The sequence below is a fragment of the Camelus dromedarius genome, chromosome 28 (genome assembly GCF_036321535.1).
Source record: "Camelus dromedarius isolate mCamDro1 chromosome 28, mCamDro1.pat, whole genome shotgun sequence".
In the NCBI taxonomy this organism is placed as follows: domain Eukaryota; kingdom Metazoa; phylum Chordata; class Mammalia; order Artiodactyla; family Camelidae; genus Camelus; species Camelus dromedarius.
Window position 1 is genome coordinate 1,083,097 of NC_087463.1, and position 18,572 is coordinate 1,101,668.

An 18,572-nucleotide genomic window follows, 5' to 3' on the forward strand; every position below is an offset into this window, starting at 1 on the left:
GCAGGAACTTCAAACTGGCAATAGGATACAGACTGAGAAACCAGAGTAAAAGTTTCTCCTGCAACCCGTTCTCTTTATGCTTGATGAACGACCGTCTCTCTACATGCTCAGTTCTGAGAAATAAGTGTGTGTGAAAGCCGTCCTTCACCTAGCTTGTTGGGAACACAAAGTTTCTTTTCAGTTGCAAACTCCACTCCATACATATATATGGGGATGTACTAGTTCCAACTCGGTTTTACAGTGAAAACTGCAGGAATTTCCAACCGGCACTAGGAAACAGACTGAGAAACCAGAGTAAAAGTTTCTCCTGCAACCCGTTCTCTTGGTGCTAGATGAATGATCTTCTCTCCACATGCTCAGTTCTGAGAGATAAGTGTCTTTGTAAGCCGTCCTTCACCTAGCTTGTTGGGAACACAAAGTTTCTTTTCAGTTTTAAACTCCACTCCATACATATATATATGGGGAGTTACTAGTTCCAACTCGGTTTTACAGTGAAAACTGCAGGAACTTCCAACCGGCACTAGGAAACAGACTGAGAAACCAGAGTAAAAGTTTCTCCTGCAACCCGTTCTCTTGGTGCTAGATGAATGAACTTCTCTCCACATGCTCAGTTCTGAGAGATAATTGTGTGTGAAAGCCGCCCTTCACCTAGCTTGAAGGGAACACAAAGTTTCTTTTCAGTTGCAAACTCCACTCCTTACACATATATGGGGAGTTACTAGTTCCAACTCGGTTTTAAAGTGAAAACTGCAGGAACTTCCAACCGGCACTAGGAAACACACTGAGAAACCAGAGTAAAAGTTTCTCCTGCAACCCGTTCTCTTGGTGCTAGATGAATGAACTTCTCTCCACATGCTCAGTTCTGAGAGATAAGTGTCTGTGTAAGCCGTCCTTCACCTAGCTTGTTGGGAACAGAAAGTTTCTTTTCAGTTGCAAACTCCACTCCTTACATATATATGGGGAGGTACTAGTTCCAACTCGGTTTTACAGTGAAAACTGCAGGAACTTCCAACCGGCACTAGGAAACAGACTGAGAAACCAGAGTAAATGTTTCTCCTGCAACCCGTTCCCTTGGTGCTATATGAACGAACGTCTCTCCACATGCTCAGTTCTGAAAGATAAGTGTGTGTGAAAGCCGTCATTCACCTAGCTTGTTGGGAACACAAAGTTTCTTTTCAGTTGCAAACTCCACTCCATACATATATATGTGCGGGTACTAGTTCCAACTCGGTTTTACAGTGAAAACTGCATGAACTTCCAACCGGCACTAGGAAACAGACTGAGAAACCAGAGTAAAAGTTTCTCCTGCAACCCGTTCTCTTGGTGCTAGATGAATGATCTTCTCTCCACATGCTCAGTTCTGAGAGATAAGTGTGTGTGAAAGCCGTCCTTCACCTAGCTTGAAGGAAACACAAAGTTTCTTTTCAGTTGCAAACTCCACTCCTTACACATATATGGGGAGTTACTAGTTCCAACTCGGTTTTACAGTGAAAACTGCAGGAACTTCCAACCGGCACTAGGAAACAGACTGAGAAAACAGAGTAAAAGTTTCTCCTGCAACCCGTTCTCTTGGTGCTAGATGAATGAATTTTCTCCACATGCTCAGTTCTGAGAGATAAGTGTCTGTGTAAGCCGTCCTTCACCTAGCTTGTTGGGAACACAAATTTTCTTTTCAGTTGCAAACTCCACTCCATACATATATATGGTGAGTTACTAGTTCCAACTCGGTTTTACAGTGAAAACTGCAGGATCTTCATACTGGCAGTAGGAAAAAGACTGAGAAACCAGAGTAAAAGTTTCTCCTGCAACCCGTTCCCTTGGTGCTAGATGAACGAACGTCTCTCCACATGCTCAGTTCTGAGAGATATGTGTGTGTGAAAGCCGTCCTTCACCTAGCTTGTTGGGAACACAAAGTTTCTTTTCAGTTGCAAACTCCGCTCCATACATATATAAGGGGAAGTACTAGCTCCAACTCGGTTTTACACTGAAAACTGCAGGAACTTCAAACTGGCAATAGGATACAGACTGAGAAACCAGAGTAAAAGTTTCTCCTGCAACCCGTTCTCTTTATGCTTGATGAACGACCGTCTCTCTACATGCTCAGTTCTGAGAAATAAGTGTGTGTGAAAGCCGTCCTTCACCTAGCTTGTTGGGAACACAAAGTTTCTTTTCAGTTGCAAACTCCACTCCATACATATATATGGGGATGTACTAGTTCCAACTCGGTTTTACAGTGAAAACTGCAGGAACTTCCAACCGGCACTAGGAAACAGACTGAGAAACCAGAGTAAAAGTTTCTCCTGCAACCCGTTCTCTTGGTGCTAGATGAATGATCTTCTCTCCACATGCTCAGTTCTGAGAGATAAGTGTCTTTGTAAGCCGTCCTTCACCTAGCTTGTTGGGAACACAAAGTTTCTTTTCAGTTTTAAACTCCACTCCATACATATATATATGGGGAGTTACTAGTTCCAACTCGGTTTTACAGTGAAAACTGCAGGAACTTCCAACCGGCACTAGGAAACAGACTGAGAAACCAGAGTAAAAGTTTCTCCTGCAACCCGTTCTCTTGGTGCTAGATGAATGAACTTCTCTCCACATGCTCAGTTCTGAGAGATAATTGTGTGTGAAAGCCGCCCTTCACCTAGCTTGAAGGGAACACAAAGTTTCTTTTCAGTTGCAAACTCCACTCCTTACACATATATGGGGAGTTACTAGTTCCAACTCGGTTTTAAAGTGAAAACTGCAGGAACTTCAAACCGGCACTAGGAAACACACTGAGAAACCAGAGTAAAAGTTTCTCCTGCAACCCGTTCTCTTGGTGCTAGATGAATGAACTTCTCTCCACATGCTCAGTTCTGAGAGATAAGTGTCTGTGTAAGCCGTCCTTCACCTAGCTTGTTGGGAACAGAGAGTTTCTTTTCAGTTGCAAACTCCACTCCTTACATATATATGGGGAGGTACTAGTTCCAACTCGGTTTTACAGTGAAAACTGCAGGAACTTCCAACCGGCACTAGGAAACAGACTGAGAAACCAGAGTAAATGTTTCTCCTGCAACCCGTTCCCTTGGTGCTATATGAACGAACGTCTCTCCACATGCTCAGTTCTGAAAGATAAGTGTGTGTGAAAGCCGTCTTTCACCTAGCTTGAAGGAAACACAAAGTTTCTTTTCAGATGCAAACTCCACTCCTTACACATATATGGGGAGTTACTAGTTCCAAATCGGTTTTACAGTGGAAACTGCAGGAACTTCCAACCGGCACTAGGAAACAGACTGAGAAACCAGAGTAAAAGTTTCTCCTGCAACCCGTTCCCTTGGTGCTATATGAACGAACGTCTCTCCACATGCTCAGTTCTGAAAGATAAGTGTGTGTGAAAGCCGTCATTCACCTAGCTTGTTGGGAACACAAAGTTTCTTTTCAGTTGCAAACTCCACTCCATACATATATATGTGCAGGTACTAGTTCCAACTCGGTTTTACAGTGAAAACTGCATGAACTTCCAACCGGCACTAGGAAACAGACTGAGAAACCAGAGTAAAAGTTTCTCCTGCAACCCGTTCTCTTGGTGCTAGATGAATGATCTTCTCTCCACATGCTCAGTTCTGAGAGATAAGTGTGTGTGAAAGCCGTCCTTCAACTAGCTTGAAGGGAACACAAAGTTTCTTTTCAGTTGCAAACTCCACTCCATACATATATATGGGGAGGTACTAGTTCCAACACGGTTTTACAGTGAAAACTGCAGGAAATTCCAACCGGCACTAGGAAACAGACTGAGAAACCAGAGTAAAAGTTTCTCCTGCAACCCGTTCCCTTGGTGCTAGATGAACGAACGTCTCCCCACATGCTCAGTTCTGAGAGGTAAGTGTGTGTGAAAGCCGTCCTTCACCTAGCTTGTTGGGAACACAAAGTTTCTTTTCAGTTGCAAACTCCACTCCATACATATATATGGGGATGTACTAGTTCCAACTCGGTTTTACAGTGAAAACTGCAGGAACTTCCAACCGGGATTAGGAAACAGACTGAGAAACCAGAGTAAAAGTTTCTCCTGCAACCCGTTCTCTTGGTGCTAGATGAATGATCTTCTCTCCACATGCTCAGTTCTGAGAGATAAGTGTGTGTGAAAGCCGTCCTTCACCTAGCTTGAAGGAAACACAAAGTTTCTTTTCAGTTGCAAACTCCACTCCTTACACATATATGGGGAGTTACTAGTTCCAACTCGGTTTTACAGTGAAAACTGCAGGAACTTCCAACCGGCACTAGGAAACAGACTGAGAAAACAGAGTAAAAGTTTCTCCTGCAACCCGTTCTCTTGGTGCTAGATGAATGAATTTTCTCCACATGCTCAGTTCTGAGAGATAAGTGTCTGTGTAAGCCGTCCTTCACCTAGCTTGTTGGGAACACAAATTTTCTTTTCAGTTGCAAACTCCACTCCATACATATATATGGTGAGTTACTAGTTCCAACTCGGTTTTACAGTGAAAACTGCAGGATCTTCATACTGGCAGTAGGAAAAAGACTGAGAAACCAGAGTAAAAGTTTCTCCTGCAACCCGTTCCCTTGGTGCTAGATGAACGAACGTCTCTCCACATGCTCAGTTCTGAGAGATATGTGTGTGTGAAAGCCGTCCTTCACCTAGCTTGTTGGGAACACAAAGTTTCTTTTCAGTTGCAAACTCCGCTCCATACATATATAAGGGGAAGTACTAGCTCCAACTCGGTTTTACACTGAAAACTGCAGGAACTTCAAACTGGCAATAGGATACAGACTGAGAAACCAGAGTAAAAGTTTCTCCTGCAACCCGTTCTCTTTATGCTTGATGAACGACCGTCTCTCTACATGCTCAGTTCTGAGAAATAAGTGTGTGTGAAAGCCGTCCTTCACCTAGCTTGTTGGGAACACAAAGTTTCTTTTCAGTTGCAAACTCCACTCCATACATATATATGGGGATGTACTAGTTCCAACTCGGTTTTACAGTGAAAACTGCAGGAATTTCCAACCGGCACTAGGAAACAGACTGAGAAACCAGAGTAAAAGTTTCTCCTGCAACCCGTTCTCTTGGTGCTAGATGAATGATCTTCTCTCCACATGCTCAGTTCTGAGAGATAAGTGTCTTTGTAAGCCGTCCTTCACCTAGCTTGTTGGGAACACAAAGTTTCTTTTCAGTTTTAAACTCCACTCCATACATATATATATGGGGAGTTACTAGTTCCAACTCGGTTTTACAGTGAAAACTGCAGGAACTTCCAACCGGCACTAGGAAACAGACTGAGAAACCAGAGTAAAAGTTTCTCCTGCAACCCGTTCTCTTGGTGCTAGATGAATGAACTTCTCTCCACATGCTCAGTTCTGAGAGATAATTGTGTGTGAAAGCCGCCCTTCACCTAGCTTGAAGGGAACACAAAGTTTCTTTTCAGTTGCAAACTCCACTCCTTACACATATATGGGGAGTTACTAGTTCCAACTCGGTTTTAAAGTGAAAACTGCAGGAACTTCCAACCGGCACTAGGAAACACACTGAGAAACCAGAGTAAAAGTTTCTCCTGCAACCCGTTCTCTTGGTGCTAGATGAATGAACTTCTCTCCACATGCTCAGTTCTGAGAGATAAGTGTCTGTGTAAGCCGTCCTTCACCTAGCTTGTTGGGAACAGAAAGTTTCTTTTCAGTTGCAAACTCCACTCCTTACATATATATGGGGAGGTACTAGTTCCAACTCGGTTTTACAGTGAAAACTGCAGGAACTTCCAACCGGCACTAGGAAACAGACTGAGAAACCAGAGTAAATGTTTCTCCTGCAACCCGTTCCCTTGGTGCTATATGAACGAACGTCTCTCCACATGCTCAGTTCTGAAAGATAAGTGTGTGTGAAAGCCGTCATTCACCTAGCTTGTTGGGAACACAAAGTTTCTTTTCAGTTGCAAACTCCACTCCATACATATATATGTGCGGGTACTAGTTCCAACTCGGTTTTACAGTGAAAACTGCATGAACTTCCAACCGGCACTAGGAAACAGACTGAGAAACCAGAGTAAAAGTTTCTCCTGCAACCCGTTCTCTTGGTGCTAGATGAATGATCTTCTCTCCACATGCTCAGTTCTGAGAGATAAGTGTGTGTGAAAGCCGTCCTTCACCTAGCTTGAAGGAAACACAAAGTTTCTTTTCAGTTGCAAACTCCACTCCTTACACATATATGGGGAGTTACTAGTTCCAACTCGGTTTTACAGTGAAAACTGCAGGAACTTCCAACCGGCACTAGGAAACAGACTGAGAAAACAGAGTAAAAGTTTCTCCTGCAACCCGTTCTCTTGGTGCTAGATGAATGAATTTTCTCCACATGCTCAGTTCTGAGAGATAAGTGTCTGTGTAAGCCGTCCTTCACCTAGCTTGTTGGGAACACAAATTTTCTTTTCAGTTGCAAACTCCACTCCATACATATATATGGTGAGTTACTAGTTCCAACTCGGTTTTACAGTGAAAACTGCAGGATCTTCATACTGGCAGTAGGAAAAAGACTGAGAAACCAGAGTAAAAGTTTCTCCTGCAACCCGTTCCCTTGGTGCTAGATGAACGAACGTCTCTCCACATGCTCAGTTCTGAGAGATATGTGTGTGTGAAAGCCGTCCTTCACCTAGCTTGTTGGGAACACAAAGTTTCTTTTCAGTTGCAAACTCCGCTCCATACATATATAAGGGGAAGTACTAGCTCCAACTCGGTTTTACACTGAAAACTGCAGGAACTTCAAACTGGCAATAGGATACAGACTGAGAAACCAGAGTAAAAGTTTCTCCTGCAACCCGTTCTCTTTATGCTTGATGAACGACCGTCTCTCTACATGCTCAGTTCTGAGAAATAAGTGTGTGTGAAAGCCGTCCTTCACCTAGCTTGTTGGGAACACAAAGTTTCTTTTCAGTTGCAAACTCCACTCCATACATATATATGGGGATGTACTAGTTCCAACTCGGTTTTACAGTGAAAACTGCAGGAACTTCCAACCGGCACTAGGAAACAGACTGAGAAACCAGAGTAAAAGTTTCTCCTGCAACCCGTTCTCTTGGTGCTAGATGAATGATCTTCTCTCCACATGCTCAGTTCTGAGAGATAAGTGTCTTTGTAAGCCGTCCTTCACCTAGCTTGTTGGGAACACAAAGTTTCTTTTCAGTTTTAAACTCCACTCCATACATATATATATGGGGAGTTACTAGTTCCAACTCGGTTTTACAGTGAAAACTGCAGGAACTTCCAACCGGCACTAGGAAACAGACTGAGAAACCAGAGTAAAAGTTTCTCCTGCAACCCGTTCTCTTGGTGCTAGATGAATGAACTTCTCTCCACATGCTCAGTTCTGAGAGATAATTGTGTGTGAAAGCCGCCCTTCACCTAGCTTGAAGGGAACACAAAGTTTCTTTTCAGTTGCAAACTCCACTCCTTACACATATATGGGGAGTTACTAGTTCCAACTCGGTTTTAAAGTGAAAACTGCAGGAACTTCAAACCGGCACTAGGAAACACACTGAGAAACCAGAGTAAAAGTTTCTCCTGCAACCCGTTCTCTTGGTGCTAGATGAATGAACTTCTCTCCACATGCTCAGTTCTGAGAGATAAGTGTCTGTGTAAGCCGTCCTTCACCTAGCTTGTTGGGAACAGAGAGTTTCTTTTCAGTTGCAAACTCCACTCCTTACATATATATGGGGAGGTACTAGTTCCAACTCGGTTTTACAGTGAAAACTGCAGGAACTTCCAACCGGCACTAGGAAACAGACTGAGAAACCAGAGTAAATGTTTCTCCTGCAACCCGTTCCCTTGGTGCTATATGAACGAACGTCTCTCCACATGCTCAGTTCTGAAAGATAAGTGTGTGTGAAAGCCGTCATTCACCTAGCTTGTTGGGAACACAAAGTTTCTTTTCAGTTGCAAACTCCACTCCATACATATATATGTGCAGGTACTAGTTCCAACTCGGTTTTACAGTGAAAACTGCATGAACTTCCAACCGGCACTAGGAAACAGACTGAGAAACCAGAGTAAAAGTTTCTCCTGCAACCCGTTCTCTTGGTGCTAGATGAATGATCTTCTCTCCACATGCTCAGTTCTGAGAGATAAGTGTGTGTGAAAGCCGTCCTTCAACTAGCTTGAAGGGAACACAAAGTTTCTTTTCAGTTGCAAACTCCACTCCATACATATATATGGGGAGGTACTAGTTCCAACACGGTTTTACAGTGAAAACTGCAGGAACTTCCAACCGGCAGTAGGAAACAGACTGAGAAACCAGAGTAAAAGTTTCTCCTGCAACCCGTTCCCTTGGTGCTAGATGAACGAACGTCTCCCCACATGCTCAGTTTTGAGAGGTAAGTGTGTGTGAAAGCCGTCCTTCACCTAGCTTGTTGGGAACACAAAGTTTCTTTTCAGTTGCAAACTACACTCCATACATATATATGGGGATGTACCAGTTCCAACTCGGTTTTACAGTGAAAACTGCAGGAACTTCCAACCGGGATTAGGAAACAGACTGAGAAACCAGAGTAAAAGTTTCTCCTGCAACCCGTTCTCTTGGTGCTAGATGAATGATCTTCTCTCCACATGCTCAGTTCTGAGAGATAAGTGTGTGTGAAAGCCGTCCTTCACCTAGCTTGAAGGAAACACAAAGTTTCTTTTCAGTTGCAAACTCCACTCCTTACACATATATGGGGAGTTACTAGTTCCAACTCGGTTTTACAGTGAAAACTGCAGGAACTTCCAACCGGCACTAGGAAACAGACTGAGAAAACAGAGTAAAAGTTTCTCCTGCAACCCGTTCTCTTGGTACTAGATGAATGAATTTTCTCCACATGCTCAGTTCTGAGAGATAAGTGTCTGTGTAAGCCGTCCTTCACCTAGCTTGTTGGGAACACAAAGTTTCTTTTCAGTTGCAAACTCCACTCCATACATATATATGTGCAGGTACTAGTTCCAACTCGGTTTTACAGTGAAAACTGCATGAACTTCCAACCGGCACTAGGAAACAGACTGAGAAACCAGAGTAAAAGTTTCTCCTGCAACCCGTTCTCTTGGTGCTAGATGAATGATCTTCTCTCCACATGCTCAGTTCTGAGAGATAAGTGTGTGTGAAAGCCGTCCTTCAACTAGCTTGAAGGGAACACAAAGTTTCTTTTCAGTTGCAAACTCCACTCCATACATATATATGGGGAGGTACTAGTTCCAACACGGTTTTACAGTGAAAACTGCAGGAAATTCCAACCGGCACTAGGAAACAGACTGAGAAACCAGAGTAAAAGTTTCTCCTGCAACCCGTTCCCTTGGTGCTAGATGAACGAACGTCTCCCCACATGCTCAGTTCTGAGAGGTAAGTGTGTGTGAAAGCCGTCCTTCACCTAGCTTGTTGGGAACACAAAGTTTCTTTTCAGTTGCAAACTCCACTCCATACATATATATGGGGATGTACTAGTTCCAACTCGGTTTTACAGTGAAAACTGCAGGAACTTCCAACCGGGATTAGGAAACAGACTGAGAAACCAGAGTAAAAGTTTCTCCTGCAACCCGTTCTCTTGGTGCTAGATGAATGATCTTCTCTCCACATGCTCAGTTCTGAGAGATAAGTGTGTGTGAAAGCCGTCCTTCACCTAGCTTGAAGGAAACACAAAGTTTCTTTTCAGTTGCAAACTCCACTCCTTACACATATATGGGGAGTTACTAGTTCCAACTCGGTTTTACAGTGAAAACTGCAGGAACTTCCAACCGGCACTAGGAAACAGACTGAGAAAACAGAGTAAAAGTTTCTCCTGCAACCCGTTCTCTTGGTGCTAGATGAATGAATTTTCTCCACATGCTCAGTTCTGAGAGATAAGTGTCTGTGTAAGCCGTCCTTCACCTAGCTTGTTGGGAACACAAATTTTCTTTTCAGTTGCAAACTCCACTCCATACATATATATGGTGAGTTACTAGTTCCAACTCGGTTTTACAGTGAAAACTGCAGGATCTTCATACTGGCAGTAGGAAAAAGACTGAGAAACCAGAGTAAAAGTTTCTCCTGCAACCCGTTCCCTTGGTGCTAGATGAACGAACGTCTCTCCACATGCTCAGTTCTGAGAGATATGTGTGTGTGAAAGCCGTCCTTCACCTAGCTTGTTGGGAACACAAAGTTTCTTTTCAGTTGCAAACTCCGCTCCATACATATATAAGGGGAAGTACTAGCTCCAACTCGGTTTTACACTGAAAACTGCAGGAACTTCAAACTGGCAATAGGATACAGACTGAGAAACCAGAGTAAAAGTTTCTCCTGCAACCCGTTCTCTTTATGCTTGATGAACGACCGTCTCTCTACATGCTCAGTTCTGAGAAATAAGTGTGTGTGAAAGCCGTCCTTCACCTAGCTTGTTGGGAACACAAAGTTTCTTTTCAGTTGCAAACTCCACTCCATACATATATATGGGGATGTACTAGTTCCAACTCGGTTTTACAGTGAAAACTGCAGGAATTTCCAACCGGCACTAGGAAACAGACTGAGAAACCAGAGTAAAAGTTTCTCCTGCAACCCGTTCTCTTGGTGCTAGATGAATGATCTTCTCTCCACATGCTCAGTTCTGAGAGATAAGTGTCTTTGTAAGCCGTCCTTCACCTAGCTTGTTGGGAACACAAAGTTTCTTTTCAGTTTTAAACTCCACTCCATACATATATATATGGGGAGTTACTAGTTCCAACTCGGTTTTACAGTGAAAACTGCAGGAACTTCCAACCGGCACTAGGAAACAGACTGAGAAACCAGAGTAAAAGTTTCTCCTGCAACCCGTTCTCTTGGTGCTAGATGAATGAACTTCTCTCCACATGCTCAGTTCTGAGAGATAATTGTGTGTGAAAGCCGCCCTTCACCTAGCTTGAAGGGAACACAAAGTTTCTTTTCAGTTGCAAACTCCACTCCTTACACATATATGGGGAGTTACTAGTTCCAACTCGGTTTTAAAGTGAAAACTGCAGGAACTTCCAACCGGCACTAGGAAACACACTGAGAAACCAGAGTAAAAGTTTCTCCTGCAACCCGTTCTCTTGGTGCTAGATGAATGAACTTCTCTCCACATGCTCAGTTCTGAGAGATAAGTGTCTGTGTAAGCCGTCCTTCACCTAGCTTGTTGGGAACAGAAAGTTTCTTTTCAGTTGCAAACTCCACTCCTTACATATATATGGGGAGGTACTAGTTCCAACTCGGTTTTACAGTGAAAACTGCAGGAACTTCCAACCGGCACTAGGAAACAGACTGAGAAACCAGAGTAAATGTTTCTCCTGCAACCCGTTCCCTTGGTGCTATATGAACGAACGTCTCTCCACATGCTCAGTTCTGAAAGATAAGTGTGTGTGAAAGCCGTCATTCACCTAGCTTGTTGGGAACACAAAGTTTCTTTTCAGTTGCAAACTCCACTCCATACATATATATGTGCAGGTACTAGTTCCAACTCGGTTTTACAGTGAAAACTGCATGAACTTCCAACCGGCACTAGGAAACAGACTGAGAAACCAGAGTAAAAGTTTCTCCTGCAACCCGTTCTCTTGGTGCTAGATGAATGATCTTCTCTCCACATGCTCAGTTCTGAGAGATAAGTGTGTGTGAAAGCCGTCCTTCACCTAGCTTGAAGGAAACACAAAGTTTCTTTTCAGTTGCAAACTCCACTCCTTACACATATATGGGGAGTTACTAGTTCCAACTCGGTTTCACAGTGAAAACTGCAGGAACTTCCAACCGGCACTAGGAAACAGACTGAGAAAACAGAGTAAAAGTTTCTCCTGCAACCCGTTCTCTTGGTGCTAGATGAATGAATTTTCTCCACATGCTCAGTTCTGAGAGATAAGTGTCTGTGTAAGCCGTCCTTCACCTAGCTTGTTGGGAACACAAATTTTCTTTTCAGTTGCAAACTCCACTCCATACATATATATGGTGAGTTACTAGTTCCAACTCGGTTTTACAGTGAAAACTGCAGGATCTTCATACTGGCAGTAGGAAAAAGACTGAGAAACCAGAGTAAAAGTTTCTCCTGCAACCCGTTCCCTTGGTGCTAGATGAACGAACGTCTCTCCACATGCTCAGTTCTGAGAGATATGTGTGTGTGAAAGCCGTCCTTCACCTAGCTTGTTGGGAACACAAAGTTTCTTTTCAGTTGCAAACTCCGCTCCATACATATATAAGGGGAAGTACTAGCTCCAACTCGGTTTTACACTGAAAACTGCAGGAACTTCAAACTGGCAATAGGATACAGACTGAGAAACCAGAGTAAAAGTTTCTCCTGCAACCCGTTCTCTTTATGCTTGATGAACGACCGTCTCTCTACATGCTCAGTTCTGAGAAATAAGTGTGTGTGAAAGCCGTCCTTCACCTAGCTTGTTGGGAACACAAAGTTTCTTTTCAGTTGCAAAATCCACTCCATACATATATATGGGGATGTACTAGTTCCAACTCGGTTTTACAGTGAAAACTGCAGGAACTTCCAACCGGCACTAGGAAACAGACTGAGAAACCAGAGTAAAAGTTTCTCCTGCAACCCGTTCTCTTGGTGCTAGATGAATGATCTTCTCTCCACATGCTCAGTTCTGAGAGATAAGTGTCTTTGTAAGCCGTCCTTCACCTAGCTTGTTGGGAACACAAAGTTTCTTTTCAGTTTTAAACTCCACTCCATACATATATATATGGGGAGTTACTAGTTCCAACTCGGTTTTACAGTGAAAACTGCAGGAACTTCCAACCGGCACTAGGAAACAGACTGAGAAACCAGAGTAAAATTTTCTCCTGCAACCCGTTCTCTTGGTGCTAGATGAATGAACTTCTCTCCACATGCTCAGTTCTGAGAGATAATTGTGTGTGAAAGCCGCCCTTCACCTAGCTTGAAGGGAACACAAAGTTTCTTTTCAGTTGCAAACTCCACTCCTTACACATATATGGGGAGTTACTAGTTCCAACTCGGTTTTAAAGTGAAAACTGCAGGAACTTCAAACCGGCACTAGGAAACACACTGAGAAACCAGAGTAAAAGTTTCTCCTGCAACCCGTTCTCTTGGTGCTAGATGAATGAACTTCTCTCCACATGCTCAGTTCTGAGAGATAAGTGTCTGTGTAAGCCGTCCTTCACCTAGCATGTTGGGAACAGAGAGTTTCTTTTCAGTTGCAAACTCCACTCCTTACATATATATGGGGAGGTACTAGTTCCAACTCGGTTTTACAGTGAAAACTGCAGGAACTTCCAACCGGCACTAGGAAACAGACTGAGAAACCAGAGTAAATGTTTCTCCTGCAACCCGTTCCCTTGGTGCTATATGAACGAACGTCTCTCCACATGCTCAGTTCTGAAAGATAAGTGTGTGTGAAAGCCGTCATTCACCTAGCTTGTTGGGAACACAAAGTTTCTTTTCAGTTGCAAACTCCACTCCATACATATATATGTGCAGGTACTAGTTCCAACTCGGTTTTACAGTGAAAACTGCATGAACTTCCAACCGGCACTAGGAAACAGACTGAGAAACCAGAGTAAAAGTTTCTCCTGCAACCCGTTCTCTTGGTGCTAGATGAATGATCTTCTCTCCACATGCTCAGTTGTGAGAGATAAGTGTGTGTGAAAGCCGTCGTTCACCTAGCTTGAAGGGAACACAAAGTTTCTTTTCAGTTGCAAACTCCACTCCATACATATATATGGGGAGGTACTAGTTCCAACACGGTTTTACAGTGAAAACTGCAGGAACTTCCAACCGGCACTAGGAAACAGACTGAGAAACCAGAGTAAAAGTTTCTCCTGCAACCCGTTCCCTTGGTGCTAGATGAACGAACGTCTCCCCACATGCTCAGTTTTGAGAGGTAAGTGTGTGTGAAAGCCGTCCTTCACCTAGCTTGTTGGGAACACAAAGTTTCTTTTCAGTTGCAAACTCCACTCCATACATATATATGGGGATGTACTAGTTCCAACTCGGTTTTACAGTGAAAACTGCAGGAACTTCCAACCGGGATTAGGAAACAGACTGAGAAACCAGAGTAAAAGTTTCTCCTGCAACCCGTTCTCTTGGTGCTAGATGAATGATCTTCTCTCCACATGCTCAGTTCTGAGAGATAAGTGTGTGTGAAAGCCGTCCTTCACCTAGCTTGAAGGAAACACAAAGTTTCTTTTCAGTTGCAAACTCCACTCCTTACACATATATGGGGAGTTACTAGTTCCAACTCGGTTTTACAGTGAAAACTGCAGGAACTTCCAACCGGCACTAGGAAACAGACTGAGAAAACAGAGTAAAAGTTTCTCCTGCAACCCGTTCTCTTGGTACTAGATGAATGAATTTTCTCCACATGCTCAGTTCTGAGAGATAAGTGTCTGTGTAAGCCGTCCTTCACCTAGCTTGTTGGGAACACAAATTTTCTTTTCAGTTGCAAACTCCACTCCATACATATATATTGTGAGTTACTAGTTCCAACTCGGTTTTACAGTGAAAACTGCAGGATCTTCATACTGGCAGTAGGAAAAAGACTGAGAAACCAGAGTAAAAGTTTCTCCTGCAACCCGTTCCCTTGGTGCTAGATGAACGAACGTCTCTCCACATGCTCAGTTCTGAGAGATATGTGTGTGTGAAAGCCGTCCTTCACCTAGCTTGTTGGGAACACAAAGTTTCTTTTCAGTTGCAAACTCCGCTCCATACATATATAAGGGGAAGTACTAGCTCCAACTCGGTTTTACACTGAAAACTGCAGGAACTTCAAACTGGCAATAGGATACAGACTGAGAAACCAGAGTAAAAGTTTCTCCTGCAACCCGTTCTCTTTATGCTTGATGAACGAACGTCTCTCTACATGCTCAGTTCTGAGAAATATGTGTGTGTGAAAGCCGTCCTTCACCTAGCTTGTTGGGAACACAAAGTTTCTTTTCAGTTGCAAACTCCACTCCATACATATATATGGGGATGTACTAGTTCCAACTCGGTTTTACAGTGAAAACTGCAGGAACTTCCAACCGGCACTAGGAAACACACTGAGAAACCAGAGTAAAAGTTTCTCCTGCAACCCGTTCTCTTGGTGCTAGATGAACGATCTTCTCTCCACATGCTCAGTTCTGAGAGATAAGTGTCTGTGTAAGCCGTCCTTCACCTAGCTTGTTGGGAACACAAAGTTTCTTTTCAGTTTTAAACTCCACTCCATACATATATATATGGGGAGTTACTAGTTCCAACTCGGTTTTACAGTGAAAACTGCAGGAACTTCCAACCGGCACTAGGAAACAGACTGAGAAACCAGAGTAAAAGTTTCTCCTGCAACCCGTTCTCTTGGTGCTAGATGAATGAACTTCTCTCCACATGCTCAGTTCTGAGAGATAATTGTGTGTGAAAGCCGCCCTTCACCTAGCTTGAAGGGAACACAAAGTTTCTTTTCAGTTGCAAACTCCACTCCTTACACATATATGGGGAGTTACTAGTTCCAACTCGGTTTTAAAGTGAAAACTGCAGGAACTTCAAACCGGCACTAGGAAACACACTGAGAAACCAGAGTAAAAGTTTCTCCTGCAACCCGTTCTCTTGGTGCTAGATGAATGAACTTCTCTCCACATGCTCAGTTCTGAGAGATAAGTGTCTGTGTAAGCCGTCCTTCACCTAGCATGTTGGGAACAGAGAGTTTCTTTTCAGTTGCAAACTCCACTCCTTACATATATATGGGGAGGTACTAGTTCCAACTCGGTTTTACAGTGAAAACTGCAGGAACTTCCAACCGGCACTAGGAAACAGACTGAGAAACCAGAGTAAATGTTTCTCCTGCAACCCGTTCTCTTGGTGCTAGATGAATGATCTTCTCTCCACATGCTCAGTTCTGAGAGATAAGTGTGTGTGAAAGCCGTCCTTCACCTAGCTTGAAGGGAACACAAAGTTTCTTTTCAGTTGCAAACTCCACTCCTTACACATATATGGGGAGTTACTAGTTCCAACTCGGTTTTACAGTGAAAACTGCAGGAACTTCCAACCGGCACTAGGAAACAGACTGAGAAAACAGAGTAAAAGTTTCTCCTGCAACCCGTTCTCTTGGTACTAGATGAATGAATTTTCTCCACATGCTCAGTTCTGAGAGATAAGTGTCTGTGTAAGCCGTCCTTCACCTAGCTTGTTGGGAACACAAATTTTCTTTTCAGTTGCAAACTCCACTCCATACATATATATTGTGAGTTACTAGTTCCAACTCGGTTTTACAGTGAAAACTGCAGGATCTTCATACTGGCAGTAGGAAAAAGACTGAGAAACCAGAGTAAAAGTTTCTCCTGCAACCCGTTCCCTTGGTGCTAGATGAACGAACGTCTCTCCACATGCTCAGTTCTGAGAGATATGTGTGTGTGAAAGCCGTCCTTCACCTAGCTTGTTGGGAACACAAAGTTTCTTTTCAGTTGCAAACTCCGCTCCATACATATATAAGGGGAAGTACTAGCTCCAACTCGGTTTTACACTGAAAACTGCAGGAACTTCAAACTGGCAATAGGATACAGACTGAGAAACCAGAGTAAAAGTTTCTCCTGCAACCCGTTCTCTTTATGCTTGATGAACGAACGTCTCTCTACATGCTCAGTTCTGAGAAATATGTGTGTGTGAAAGCCGTCCTTCACCTAGCTTGTTGGGAACACAAAGTTTCTTTTCAGTTGCAAACTCCACTCCATACATATATATGGGGATGTACTAGTTCCAACTCGGTTTTACAGTGAAAACTGCAGGAACTTCCAACCGGCACTAGGAAACACACTGAGAAACCAGAGTAAAAGTTTCTCCTGCAACCCGTTCTCTTGGTGCTAGATGAACGATCTTCTCTCCACATGCTCAGTTCTGAGAGATAAGTGTCTGTGTAAGCCGTCCTTCACCTAGCTTGTTGGGAACACAAAGTTTCTTTTCAGTTTTAAACTCCACTCCATACATATATATATGGGGAGTTACTAGTTCCAACTCGGTTTTACAGTGAAAACTGCAGGAACTTCCAACCGGCACTAGGAAACAGACTGAGAAACCAGAGTAAAAGTTTCTCCTGCAACCCGTTCTCTTGGTGCTAGATGAATGAACTTCTCTACACATGCTCAGTTCTGAGAGATAATTGTGTGTGAAAGCCGCCCTTCACCTAGCTTGAAGGGAACACAAAGTTTCTTTTCAGTTGCAAACTCCACTCCTTACACATATATGGGGAGTTACTAGTTCCAACTCGGTTTTAAAGTGAAAACTGCAGGAACTTCAAACCGGCACTAGGAAACACACTGAGAAACCAGAGTAAAAGTTTCTCCTGCAACCCGTTCTCTTGGTGCTAGATGAATGAACTTCTCTCCACATGCTCAGTTCTGAGAGATAAGTGTCTGTGTAAGCCGTCCTTCACCTAGCATGTTGGGAACAGAGAGTTTCTTTTCAGTTGCAAACTCCACTCCTTACATATATATGGGGAGGTACTAGTTCCAACTCGGTTTTACAGTGAAAACTGCAGGAACTTCCAACCGGCACTAGGAAACAGACTGAGAAACCAGAGTAAATGTTTCTCCTGCAACCCGTTCCCTTGGTGCTATATGAACGAACGTCTCTCCACATGCTCAGTTCTGAAAGATAAGTGTGTGTGAAAGCCGTCATTCACCTAGCTTGTTGGGAACACAAAGTTTCTTTTCAGTTGCAAACTCCACTCCATACATATATATGTGCAGGTACTAGTTCCAACTCGGTTTTACAGTGAAAACTGCATGAACTTCCAACCGGCACTAGGAAACAGACTGAGAAACCAGAGTAAAAGTTTCTCCTGCAACCCGTTCTCTTGGTGCTAGATGAATGATCTTCTCTCCACATGCTCAGTTCTGAGAGATAAGTGTGTGTGAAAGCCGTCCTTCACCTAGCTTGAAGGGAACACAAAGTTTCTTTTCAGTTGCAAACTCCACTCCATACATATATATGGGGAGGTACTAGTTCCAACACGGTTTTACAGTGAAAACTGCAGGAACTTCCAACCGGCACTAGGAAACAGACTGAGAAACCAGAGTAAAAGTTTCTCCTGCAACCCGTTCCCTTGGTGCTAGATGAACGAACGTCTCCCCACATGCTCAGTTTTGAGAGGTAAGTGTGTGTGAAAGCCGTCCTTCACCTAGCTTGTTGGGAACACAAAGTTTCTTTTCAGTTGCAAACTCCACTCCATACATATATATGGGGATGTACTAGTTCCAACTCGGTTTTACAGTGAAAACTGCAGGAACTTCCAACCGGGATTAGGAAACAGACTGAGAAACCAGAGTAAAAGTTTCTCCTGCAACCCGTTCTCTTGGTGCTAGATGAATGATCTTCTCTCCACATGCTCAGTTCTGAGAGATAAGTGTGTGTGAAAGCCGTCCTTCACCTAGCTTGAAGGAAACACAAAGTTTCTTTTCAGTTGCAAACTCCACTCCTTACACATATATGGGGAGTTACTAGTTCCAACTCGGTTTTACAGTGAAAACTGCAGGAACTTCCAACCGGCACTAGGAAACAGACTGAGAAAACAGAGTAAAAGTTTCTCCTGCAACCCGTTCTCTTGGTACTAGATGAATGAATTTTCTCCACATGCTCAGTTCTGAGAGATAAGTGTCTGTGTAAGCC